Consider the following 13049-nt stretch of genomic DNA (forward strand, 5'->3'; position numbering starts at 1 on the left):
GTTTTTAAATAAGGTGTTCTTGGCTCATGGATATGAACTTGACAGACCTTTGATAAAAAATACTAGGACTCAGGTCAGTGTGCTATTATTTAATATATTATATAAACTCCTTATTTTAATATATACAAACCTTGTTGCCATATATATACATTGATCCAGGAATACTTATATATATATATATATATGCAATTGACCCCTTCTCTCCAAGAAATCTGCTAGAATGTTGATCAGAATGTTGACCACATCTTTTAGATTTAGTATGAATCAGGAGAAACGTTCCTGCTTTTCAATACCTTTCGACTAAAGAAAACCCATTGCATTTCAAAACCACTCCAATTTGTTCTCGAAATTACTCCGTCCAGGTCTCAAATTAGCGGGAACCATTTCTTACTATTTCGTTGAATGATCCAAGGTTTATGCGTCACAGCTTCTCTTTCTTATTTAAGAGTTTAATAGTCTTGGTTCGCTAGTCAGCACTGAATGATTATAGTCTGCATTTGGTTTTCTTAGAGAGACACTAAGATGTTCATGCATTGCCATTTTGATTTCGTTAATGCATATCATAAGCGGTTTAGTTTTTTGTTTCAATTTGAAATTTAGGTGTAAGAATGCAGGTCAATCTATCGATTTTCGATTTCAAGATGGAAATCCTTAACATCTTGCTTCCAATGATTTGAGAGGTGCGTGACACCTTTTTTCCTTTTATGGCAAAGAAAGAAGTTTCTCGTTTAGCTTAGCTTTTAGCGTGGCATGGATGGTTTCATCTCCTGCTTTCGTTGACGAGTATTCTTGTGGTTTGATTTGCATAATCAAGATGCTGGACGCTTTCTGGTGTTGTGATCATGCCCGAATTGCTGTGGAGTTTATGAAGTTTTCGAGATACTAAAGCGTTCTCTTATCCTTGTTTATGATTGCTATGTCTTCAACTGTTTATGTTTGATTCTGAAAGCTGGAGTTCCTTGACAGATTGCCTACGAAAGCTTTCATTCATTTGAAGCTTACCTTCTGAAGGGCACTGAAAACCTTTAGGTGAAAATACTTCTAGGCTTACCACTAGCAATGCCATTGTGGTAGAAGTAGACTGGATAACACTGCATATTTTCCACGCTCCAATTACAATCATAAAATGCCATTTGCATCCGCAACTCATCTCAATCTGACAGCATTATGCTGCACGTTCTACTTACCACACACAATGCCCCTGAAAAGTACTCAACGTATCTTCAATTATTGCAGGCCTGTATTCTCAAGAGCACATCTTTACAGGGGAAAAATACCCACTCTTTTACTGCTCACAGGCGATTTGCATTTGCTACACTCACAAGTTTTCATAGTAAGCTTATTCAAATGTATGCCAAGTGCAGGAGTTTAGTCGATGCCCGTAAAGTGTTTAACCGCACGAAAGAACGAGATATCGTCTCATGGAATATGATTATGGCAGCGTATATCGTCTCACACTATTTCATCAAATGCAGAAAACAGGTGTCCAACCCAATCGGTTTACATTTGCCAGCGTATTCCCAGCCTGTGCCAAAGTGGGAGCTTTGGAACAGGGTATGCACATCCATCAAAGCATAAATGACACAGGAATTTTGTCAGATGTGGTAGTTGCCACAGCCCTGGTGGACATGTATGCTAAATGTGGAAGCATACATAAGGTACGCGAAGTGTTTGACAAAATCCCCCAAAAAAATGTGTTCTCGTGGACTGCAATGCTTGGAGGCTATTCACAAAATGGATTTGATGAAAAGGCTTTAGAAACTTTCAAGCAAATGCAATTGGCCGGTATAAAGCCAAATTCCATAACCTTTATCAGCGTCCTCCCTGTTTGTGCCAAAATGGGAGCTCTGGAACAAGGTATGGACATCCATCGGAGCATAAAGGATACAGGGATTTTATCAGATGTAATAGTTGCAACTGCCCTGGTAGATATGTATGCAAAATGTGGAAGCATAGACATGGCATGTGAACTGTTTGATAGAATGCCTCAAAATTGCAGGATATGCACAAAACGGATTTCCTGAGAAGGCTTTAGAGACTTTCAAACAAATGCAATTCACAGGAGTGAAACCGAATTTGACAACCGTTGCCAGCATCCTCCCTGCCTGTGCCAAATTGGGAGCTATAGACCTGGGTATTGACATTCATGAAACCATTAAGGACAGAGGAGTTTTGTCGGATGTTGTAGTTGCAACTGCCCTGGTGGATATGTATGCAAAATGTGGACATGTAGACAAAGCACGTGAACTGTTTGAGAAAATGCTTCAGAGAAATGTAGTGTCATGGAATGCTATGATTGCAGGATATGCACAAAATGGGTTTGTTGAGAACGCTTTAGAAATTTTCAGACAAATGCAATCAGCAGGTGTACAGCCAGATTCCACAACATTTTCCAGTATCCTCCCTGCCTGTGCCAAAATGGGAGCTTTGGAACACGGTATAGATATCCATCAAAGCATAAAAGGTAGAGGACTTTTGTCAGATGTCATAGTTGCAACAGCCTTGGTAGACATGTATGCAAAATGTGGGAGGACAGACAAGGCAGTTGAAGTGTTTGAGAAGATGCCTAAAAAAAATGCTATCTCATGGAATGCCATGATTGCAGGATATACACAAAATGGATTTGTTGAAAAGGCTTTAGAAACTTTCAAACAAATGCAATTGTCAGGTGTAAAGCCAAACAACACAACCTTTGCCAGCATCCTTCCTGCCTGTGCCAAAATGGGATATTTGGAACAGGGTGCGGACATCCATCAAAGTATAATGGAAGGGGGATTTTACTCAGATATTATGGTTGGAAATGCTCTATTAGACATGTATGCAAAATGTGGAAGCATAGACAAAGCATGTGAACTGTTTAATAGAATACCCCAAAGAGATGTCATCTCATGGAATGCAATGATTGCAGGGTATGCACAAAATGGATTTGTTGAAAATGCTGTACAAACTTTTAAGCAAATGCGATTGGCAGTGGTACAACCAACTTCCACGACCTTTGCCAGTATCCTCCCTGCCTGTGCCAAAATAGGAGCTTTGGAACAGGGTATGGGCATCCATCAAAGCATAATGGAAGTGGGACTTTGGTCAGATATGATGGTTGGAAATGCTCTGGTAGACATGTATGCAAAATGTGGAAGTATAGATAAGGCACATGAACTGTTTAATAAAATGCCTCAAAGAGATGTCATCTCATGCAATGCAATGATTGCAGGTTATGCACAAAATGGGTTTTGCAAGAATGCTCTCAAAATATTTGAACTAATGAAGCATTCCGTAACATATCCCGACAATGTAAGCTTTTCTTGTGTTCTATGTGCATGTTGTCATGGAGGTTTACTGGATGAGGGCTGTACATATTTCAATCACATGAGTAATCCTTATGGCATTACTCCTACAGTTGATCATTATGTGTGCATGGTTGACCTCCTTGCCCGTGCTGGTTATCTTGAGGACACCCTGAATTTTATCATTAAGATGCCAGTTAAACCTGTGGTGGTTGTGTGGATGTGTTTTCTTGGTGCCTGTAGATCACATATGAATATAGGCTTAGGAGTCTTTACAACAATGCTGCTTTTTGATTTGAATCCTGGAAATGCTGCAACTTATGTTCTTCTTTCAAACATCTATGCAGAGGTGGGCAGCTGGGTTGAAGTTCAGTTGGTCAGGAAATTAATGAGAGATAGAGGAATCAAAAAGATTCCTGGATGTAGTTGGATTGAAGTTCATAAAATGATACATGTTTTTTTAGCAGGAGACAGATCACATCCACAGACACAGGAGATCTATGCAAAGCTGGAGAAACTAGCTTTGGAGATGAAGGCAGCAGGGTATATTTCATGTTCAAGACATTTACTTAGTGATGTGGAAGAGGAGGAAAAAGAAATTTTTTTGTGCCACCACAGTGAAAAGTTAGCAATTGCATTTGGTTTGTTAAACACGCCCCGTGGATCAATTATTAGAGTTGTTAAGAATCTTCGAATATGTGCTGATTGCCACACTGCAACAAAATTTATCTCTAAGATTGTTTCAAGAGAAATTGTTATAAGAGATGTGAACCGTTTCCATCATTTTAAGCAAGGCCAATGTTCTTGCGGAGACTATTGGTGATGCTAATTGGAATAATCTGACAAACAGACTCGCACTATAATACTATGCGTGCCATGTTTTAAGTATTTGGCTATCTAGTCTATGCTGGTTGCCTTTTACAGTTAGATACATACAGTGAAAAGTAGTTCACTGCTTATATGCACTGTATTTGTCAAAGACCCTATTTATTGATAACATGGATGTCTCATTGAATTCTTTTCAGAAAATCTGCGTGTTTGTGAAATTAAAATGTGGAGGAGGAGGTGGAAGACCGGAAAGAAACTAAAGGTTTAATAGAAATAAATTTGATAGCAAGAAATGGAGAGGTCTCACAATTACACTTGTCATTATGTACAATTCTTTTGTTCGGGTTAGTTGTTTGTGAGAGCAATTATGTGAGATTAAATTTAAATGACACATGCCATAATTTTATTTGATTCATGTAGATTTTGTCTCTTTTGTGACTAATATTTTGAAGATTGCTTTACATCCATATCTTACTTGGTGAGATAGCTAATATATATTATAACTTATACGTGACAAGATGAAGAAAACGAACAATTGTGTTTATGTTGCAATTGATAAATTTACATATGATACTTAGAATATTTCACAAAATAAGGTTTTTAGATTTGTGTAGATAAAAATAATGTTAATTTATATTGCATTGTAATTGAACTTCCATTGTATTTAAGAATTTTTCATGATGAAAATTAATATTAGTGAAATAAAGGTGTGATGATTAGTAAGCTAAAATGACACGAGAATTTAGAGTATAAGTAGTCTTGAAACAAAGGGATCTTAAAAGAATCAACCACATAAAAACTTCAAAGAAACACAATGGAAGATATCCATAGATTTGAAGAGAAAACTACAGTAAAATGGTGAATTTTACTATATTATTCATGTGTAACAAATCTAACAAATGATAATAAAGGTAGAATCTTATTGAATAATAGAAGTTTGAATAATTTTGCATTATTTGCATATCTAGTAAATGCTAGTGAAGGGTAGATTTCTTATGCTACATCTAAAGCGTGTTTGCTCTCTTTAAGCATAGCTACATTAGGAATCTTGAATTTTTGAAGCAAGTACATGGCAATTTTTTGTCTATAAAACCTATAAGTGGTGTACTAAGCCAATTTCAATTGTTGGAATGTTGTCATAGATACACATATTTGTATACAATGAATTCATGATTGATTTTTTATCATAAATAAATGTTAATCCTTTGTCTTTTGCAATTGCATTTAACAACTCTATTAGAGATGTCTTAAGAAGTTCAAGATGAGATATTGTTGTTTGCATCTTTTCCTCAACACCTTATAGTAATATGATTTGAGGAATGATCTCATCTAATGACATGTCCACCTAGTATCTCTACTTTAATATCTTTGTGCTCAAACTATGTGTCTTGATATAAAGTTCTACCGATGAGTGTGAATTTGGTTTTTGATTGGCTTCAAGTACCACATTTGTTATGCATGGTGACGATGGCTTCTATTACTATATCTTTTCCCTCAACACCTTATAGTACCATTGATCCATATAAACCTCTTCATTAAGATAGTAATTTAGAAATGCAATATTAACAGATCCATTTGATCAATTTTTAAATCTTTACAAGATGAAAATGTAAGGAATATTCTAATTGCTTCAATTCTTGTGATTGGTGCAAAGTTCTCATTTAAAATCCATAGCTTCTAGTTGAGCATAACCCTTACACACTAATCTAGATTTGTTTCTTGCTATCTTTTCATTTCCATCAAGCTTATTTCTAAAGACCCATTTAGCACCTATTACATTTTTATCTTTAGGTCTAGGTAATAATTCCCATGTCTTGTTCTTTTCAATTTGACTTATTTCCTCTTTCATGGATTTAACCCAAAAATCGTCCATACTAGCTTCTTTATATCATTTAGGTTCTATTTGATATAGAAAATAAATATTGTCACATTTATTAGATATAGTTCTTCCTCTTATTTGAATATTTTTTGTTTGGTCTCATATAACCTTTTCTTGAGGATGATATTTCTTCAATCTTGTTCCTATAGAATTTGTACTTGTTGATTATGGTGTTCCTATTTGATCATTTTTCTTTTCTTCACTCTCTTAAACTCTATCATCTAATTTGTTCAATAAACTATCATTTTCTTGGAGAAGAGTACTATCCATTCTTATTTACTTTTTATCTTGTATATCTTCATCCGCTTTAAGATTTAAACTTTCAACAAGTTTATTCAACCTTTTATTAAAACATTTGTAGGCTTTACATTGAGAACAATATCTTTAAAATATTCCTTCATCACATGTTGAATCAAAAGTTCCCATGTTTCATTATAATTCTTTATGAAAGATCCACTTCCAAAAAATCTAAAATTCTCAACAGAAGCAAGGTGTCCATACCATAACTCATAAGGAGTATATTTGTTCTTGCATTCTCTCATCCTGATGATGGATCACAGAGTGTGATCCGAAATGTTGATGTTAAAAATAACATACACAATCGAATCTAGAAACAAATCTTGCTTCAAAAATGGATTGTGGAAGTCTGATTAAAAAAAAAAGTATATTTAATTTTTACATTTAATTGTACTCTATTTAGAGTGTACACTATTATGTGAACAACCGCTTTCCAATACATGTTTCAAACTTTTGATTCATCTAACATAGCTCTTTCTATTTCATTCATTGTTTGATTCTTTCTCTAAACAATCCATTTTGTTAAGGTGTCCTAGATGCCACATATTATCTTTTGATGCCAAATTGTTCACAACGACAAATTCATCTGAAGTAAAATCAACAATGTTATCAAATCATAAGCACCTAATCTTCATATCTGACTCCTTTTCAACCACTTTCCTAAATATCTTAAACTTGTTATATGCCTCCAATTTATGCTTAAAGAAAGTTACTCATATCATTCTTGTATAATCATCTATAAAAAGCACAAAATATTTTTCACCATTTAATGACATTGTCCTTATAGGATGACATAAACTAGTATGTAATAATCGTAATGGTTTAGAATAAAAATATTCTTTTGATAGGATAGATAAGATAAGATAAATTTATTAATGTCCAATAGGAGACCAACACTGGTCTAAGGGATTGGAAATAGTACAGAGGGCAAATGTCAACAAGGGGAAGCACCAAACAGTGTCCGTGGAAAGAGCATGAAAGAAAAACAACAAAAGAACCAAGGGAAGGAAGAGCAACAACTAAGAACTCCTTATAGACGAGAAGTAGTCAAGAATGGAAAGGTGTGCACTAGAACAATTAGGTGCTCTGGAAGGTCGCCTCTAAGGCCTACAAGAAATAGTAGTAGTAGAGAGGTGCTGTGGAGTGTGATCTCTGCGGGGTCTCAAAGATTTGGTGTGAATCGAGATAGTGCAGAGAGGCCACTTCACTCCTCAGTCAAGAACTGTAGGACTGAAAAAGGAGGTGATGAGCTGCTTAGTGGTTGGTGTCAAGCAAAGCTAGAGTTGTAGAGTGTGCTCATGAAGCCACATGGTGTCCTGAAGGTAAAGTGTAAGACAATGTTGGTCGATATATCTGAAAAATGAGGGAAGAGACTGACACTCTCTGAACAAATAGTAGAATCTCCCTCAGATCTCATAGTAAATGGGGCAACAAAAGATAAAGTGAGATGATCTCAACCTTTCTGAGGTGACAAAGGTGACAGATCTTGCCCACTCCGTTGATTTGGTGATTAGTCTAAATATGTAACCAGTGGGTGTTGGAAATACAAATGGGAAATGTATACTTTTGAGAGGTTGGGGGGGGTGGGGGGGTGAATTAGAAGTACTAATCTCTAACCAATAAAACCTTTAACATTAAAATAATGCATGCATAAACATATTGAAACACAATGTAAAGTAAATGCATCCACATAAACACTTGACACCAGATATGATTACCCATAAACCCTCCAATGAGAAGGTAAAACTAGGGTGGGGATGACACCCACAATTCTTCATTGCTGCAACAATAAAGTTCACCATTTAAGGTTACATGGTTTGACCATTCTCATGATTTTCCCTGTGATAGTAAAGCTTATCAATAATCAAAATTGCAGTGCATTATATAAAATGCTTTTATTATGTCCAATCTAACTCTTTAAGATTATTCCAAGATCCCTTCCCTTAAATGAAAATTAATATTTATAGAATATGTACAACATAAGAGAAGCACTCTATCAAATTTGAAAACATCCAAGAAACTATTAACAACATTCTTGTTAATGGCTAGCTTACTGATTTTGCCCTCACGTGGAGAGGAACGAAGCAACGGATTCCAAGCTTGTTGATCTGACACTGCAATATTTGCATTTATTGGATGAACTATTCTTTGGACTAGACTCCACCTTGCCTAGGATTGTTAGATCCCACCCTGTTAAAGGATTTTAACACCCTGTTAAAAGTGTGCCTAGCTAAAGGACTTTAGAACATTCACTTGGAATGTCACCTTGTTAAAGGATTTCACAATGACTATTAAGTTAACCTTAATACAAAGGATTTCATCCTGCTGATATAGTTGTTAGAAAGTATAATAGAATGTTTGATTTGATACACTTACAATCTGGTATTGTTGATTTCAGATCTTAATTCAGTTCATCTTGATACGTACTAATCTGATTTATGAAATTGTTGTAACCTCGATCCTTTGTTCTACAAACTGATACTGCAATTTTGTCCTTCTTCTAAGTCACCTTGAATGTATACTAATCAATTCACCCCTTTTCACTTCCTTCAAAACTTTGCTAGTATCACCTCCTCACATGCATTCTCTAATGCTCTCTCTCTCTCTCACATTGAATTATGGGGCTTCGTCTCCCTTTAAAAAGACTTTGGTGGCTTAGGGTTACGTATGAATCTACAATTGAGATTCATCCATTTTTCTCGCTCAATTCCTTCCATTTTTCTTATTGGTTGCCTGTTGATCACATAGGGAATCCAAATAGATTTGATCTTATCTTCAAAGCTTCGAGATCTATCAATATGTTGGCTAAAAAATGGTTTACATAGTTGTTTGTACCATCACAAATAACTAGGTCAATTCTATGTTACTCGGCACTTGATAATACTAATGCTTGATACATACTACAATTCTGTCTTGCTTGGCACTTGAACTTTCTCGGCATCTACTGTTCACTCAACACTTGAAACTTGCTTGGCTCTATCTATTTGGTCGACACTTGAACTGCTCGACACTCATTGCAACTTGACATCTATACACATTATACTTGGCATATGTTACTAGCTTGGCATGAAATTAGTAAATTTCTTAAGTTTGTTGACACTCAATTGTTAAAATCAATCTAAGATCAAAAATCTCCCCCTTTGACATGAGTGGCAAAAACACTTAACTATACATGATGAATCTAATCTCCTCGAGTATAATATACATCCAGTTTCACATATATACAAAACTTCAAAATTGTTCAAAATTTTGTAATAGACTATATACCTCAAAATTTTGTGACCCCCCCTGAGTTAATGTGTATTTTTCTATATCCAAAATCTCTCTAAGTAGATTTGCCTCCACTGTTTCTCTTTGGCTTCAATCATTCTGATACTCTTTATCTGATATGTTTTGATATGCCCTATTTCTGCTTTCCTGCTGTTTACTCCCCCTTTGTTTGTTCTTCTCTCTATTTACTTTATCTCCCCTTTCATATGTCTCCCCCTTGCATATATCTCCCCCTTTAATATTTCTCCCCCCTTTTGACACTTATGTCAAAGGGTCTATACACTGAGTGTGTATTTATCCAAAAAGTTCTTATTCACTTCCATCACAATCTTGAGATTAGCATCCCAGTTGTCTATGGCAACATTTAATGATTTGATTTTGATGGTTGTCTTTGCTGCAAGGTGAACTAAGCCATCCAATGTTGAAAGATTAGGATCTTTCTTGAGTACTATTTTAGCATAGGCTGGTTCCTTTTGTAGTATTTCCATCTGAGGGGTCAAGGAGGCTTGAATCTGGATTAGCTTGGCTCTTGTATTAGCCTCTTCTGCTATTAATACAATTAGTTCCTTTTGTGTGTGAAGCATGGAATGAAAGTGCTTCTCACTTTGATATGGGTTTTGTGGTAATTGCATAACATATATTTTCAAGTTTCTTTCCAGACTCAGAATCCTCTAGCACATTTCTTGTGTCAAGAGTGTGGGGTCACACAATTTGGTGTATAGTGAGAATATATTCTCAAGTACCTTCTTCACTTTTTCAATCTTTGTAGCCAGTTCCACTTGTGATAGTGCTATTCCACTGGATATCTTCTCATTTACCTTTCCTTGAAATTTCTTTTCAGATCATTCCATCAGTTTTGCATTGGTTTCCTAGTCTTCATTTGTCACCTGTTCAACAATTTCTGACAATTGTTCCAATATAGGCTTGGTTTCATTAAGTGTTTGCAAGCTGAATGCATCTAAAAATATGTCTTTAATCTCATGTAGTGCTTGCCTTTGCTTATACTCTTTTATGAGTATTTCTTGGTTCTTCTTCCTTTCCAATGCCTTTTGCATCTCATTGATCTGTTCAAGGTCATGGTTGTATAGTCATATTTTGGGATGTTTATTTTCTCATCTAATGTTGGGTATCCATAGTGAAGTACCCTTGCAACCTTTGTTGAGCTTGAGCCTAGTGCAAAAATCTGAAGTGGCATTACATCAGTGCTCGACTTCTGAAGAACTTTGGTAGGAGTGCTAGTTGTTGGTAAGTTAACCAATTTCTGAATGGCTTCTTGCTCCTTTTCCTTTGGAATGTCCTTCTCTTCTTGTGATCCTCCTTGATCAATCACAATTATCTATTGTGCACCTTATGCTTGTGCAGTAGGTACAGATACCTTTATCTATCCTACTTGTTCCTTTGTGGGCTCCTCTACAGTCTGAGTTTGTTGTTCAATCATAACAACTTTGACTATGGTATCAACCTTTTCTGATGTCTCCTCTAATGTTTGCACTAGAGGTTGACCACTAGTAGCTTTAGGGATGACAGAAGGTGGTTCTTTTGTATTCACCTTATCCCTAATTATGTTAGCTACTACTTTCTGTAACTCATCCACACTGACCAACATTGGATTATCACACAATTTTTCCTATAATGTAGATTGGTCAAGGATCTTCTTCAGATCCTCTGCATTTAGTGGATTGATGTTCTGAGTTGAGCTGTCAGGAACATCTTTTACTTTTATTGTCTTTGTAGGTGTGTTTTTGTCATGTGGAGGGCTTAATGGTGGCAATTGTGTTGCTTGCACACTTTGATCTGTTTGTTGCTTCTCACCTATTGCCATTTCATCTCCCTTTTATTATGTCTCCTCTACTATGTTATCTTCCTTTTCTTTCTCAGCTTCACCTTCCTTGCCATTATCTTCATCTTCTCCATTGTTCCTTCCCTCAAAGAGATCTTCTTCTTCTTCCTTGATAGTAGTCAATCCATATATCAACTTCCACATTTGAGTTGATTTCTTTACAAAATCTTCAACCTTGTTTTGAAGAATGCTGAATGCCTTGTACTTGGGTGCAAACTTGCTACCATGTTTCTTTTTTGCCTTTGTTATTTTCCCTTTTGATAATTCTAGCATCACTTGTGCCAATGTAGACTCTCTTATTTCCTTTTCCATATTTAGGCAATAATGCCATTTATTCTCAACAATTGAATATAAATTTTTGGGCATTGTAGTGTCAAATTCAAGTGGGGTATTCTTGAATTTTGCCATCATGGCATACACTAATTCCTCAACCTTATTTTGATCTTCTCTACTTTATTTATTGAAATCAATATTTTTCAAACCAGTTAAGTTGCATTATCCCTAATATTATCACAAATATTTTCAATATTAGACTTGGGAGCATGACTTACCACTCTGAACTGGCTTGTGTCTTCTGACTCGTTCCTTTCATCATCAGACTTAGGTTGTGCAACATATTTTCTCCTTAAATTTTTCTGCACAGGACCTTGTTGTTCAGTAACCTTCTTCTTTTCTTTTATTTTCTCCTTAGCCTTTTGAGTGGTGGCCCTTGTGGTTAGCTGGTGCTTCCTCGACCTATTCCTCCTTGACACCTTCTTCTTCATCTTCACCCATACCTTGGGTTAGGCCAAGAGGTTCTTGGCCTTGCTCTTGTCCTTCCTCTTCTTCTTCATCATCATCTTCATCACCTTCAGTTCCCTCACCAAATTTGGCTTTAAGCTTCTTTACCAATTTATCCTTCTTCTTCTTCAGAGTTGAGGCTATTTTCAACTCAATTTCAACTTTGGACTTGACAACATCATAATTACCAAAGTGTTTTGCTGACTTGTCAACTTCCTCTGCAAGTAGTGCAGTGATGGCAGCTGATGCTTCATCTATATTGATTTCATAACCCAAAGGCCTTAGCCATCTCACTCTAGGTACTATAGATTGGATAAAAGTGTAATTAATGTCTACCAAGAAACAAATGTCATTGTAATACTTCTCCACTAGGGAAACTAGAATTCTCAGCCTCTATTTCATTGACTACTTGAAATCCTCAAAATAATTAGTCATCACTGACTCAAAATTATCTCCCATTTGTTCAATGTACTCATTTATTTGTACAGCCATAGACCTATTGATCTTCCATCCCACCTTACCAAAAGAGGGAAACTCATTTGAACATAAAAGAATATGCATATCAATATGGAACCAAATTTACATTGAGCACTTTTAGATCTCCTTATTGCTCCTAAGTTCTCCATGATTTGCTGCAACTGTAGCTCTATAAGATCATTATTATGATCTTTCTTCACAATCTTATAGCCTACATCTACTGCTATACATGGAACACTATTTAGTCGGCTTGATTGATAGAATTTGTGAGATATGACCCTCATTGCAAATTCAAGAAGTGCATCTTTGATAGTATCAATGGTCATTCCTCTCTTGTTCCACTTTGCCCCAGTATTTTTCTCAATTGCTTCTTTTGAGTCGCTCCTTAGGGTCT

The 13049-nt window shown here is 35.9% G+C and overlaps 1 pseudogene across 1 annotated transcript; it reads left to right on the forward strand.

The window, feature by feature from the left end:
- The first annotated feature begins 221 nt into the window (after positions 1-221).
- On the forward strand, positions 222-4283 carry LOC149533355 (pentatricopeptide repeat-containing protein At2g03880, mitochondrial pseudogene; annotated as a pseudogene). The gene is made up of 2 exons (XR_016357243.1): positions 222-680; positions 815-4283. The product of XR_016357243.1 is annotated as a pentatricopeptide repeat-containing protein At2g03880, mitochondrial pseudogene (transcript).
- Positions 4284-13049: the final 8766 nt, after the last annotated feature.

This window comes from Cupressus sempervirens, chromosome 10, assembly GCF_028749045.1.
Source record: "Cupressus sempervirens isolate cs-2001-9-10 chromosome 10, ASM2874904v1, whole genome shotgun sequence".
NCBI classification, from domain to species: Eukaryota; Viridiplantae; Streptophyta; class Pinopsida; order Cupressales; family Cupressaceae; genus Cupressus; species Cupressus sempervirens.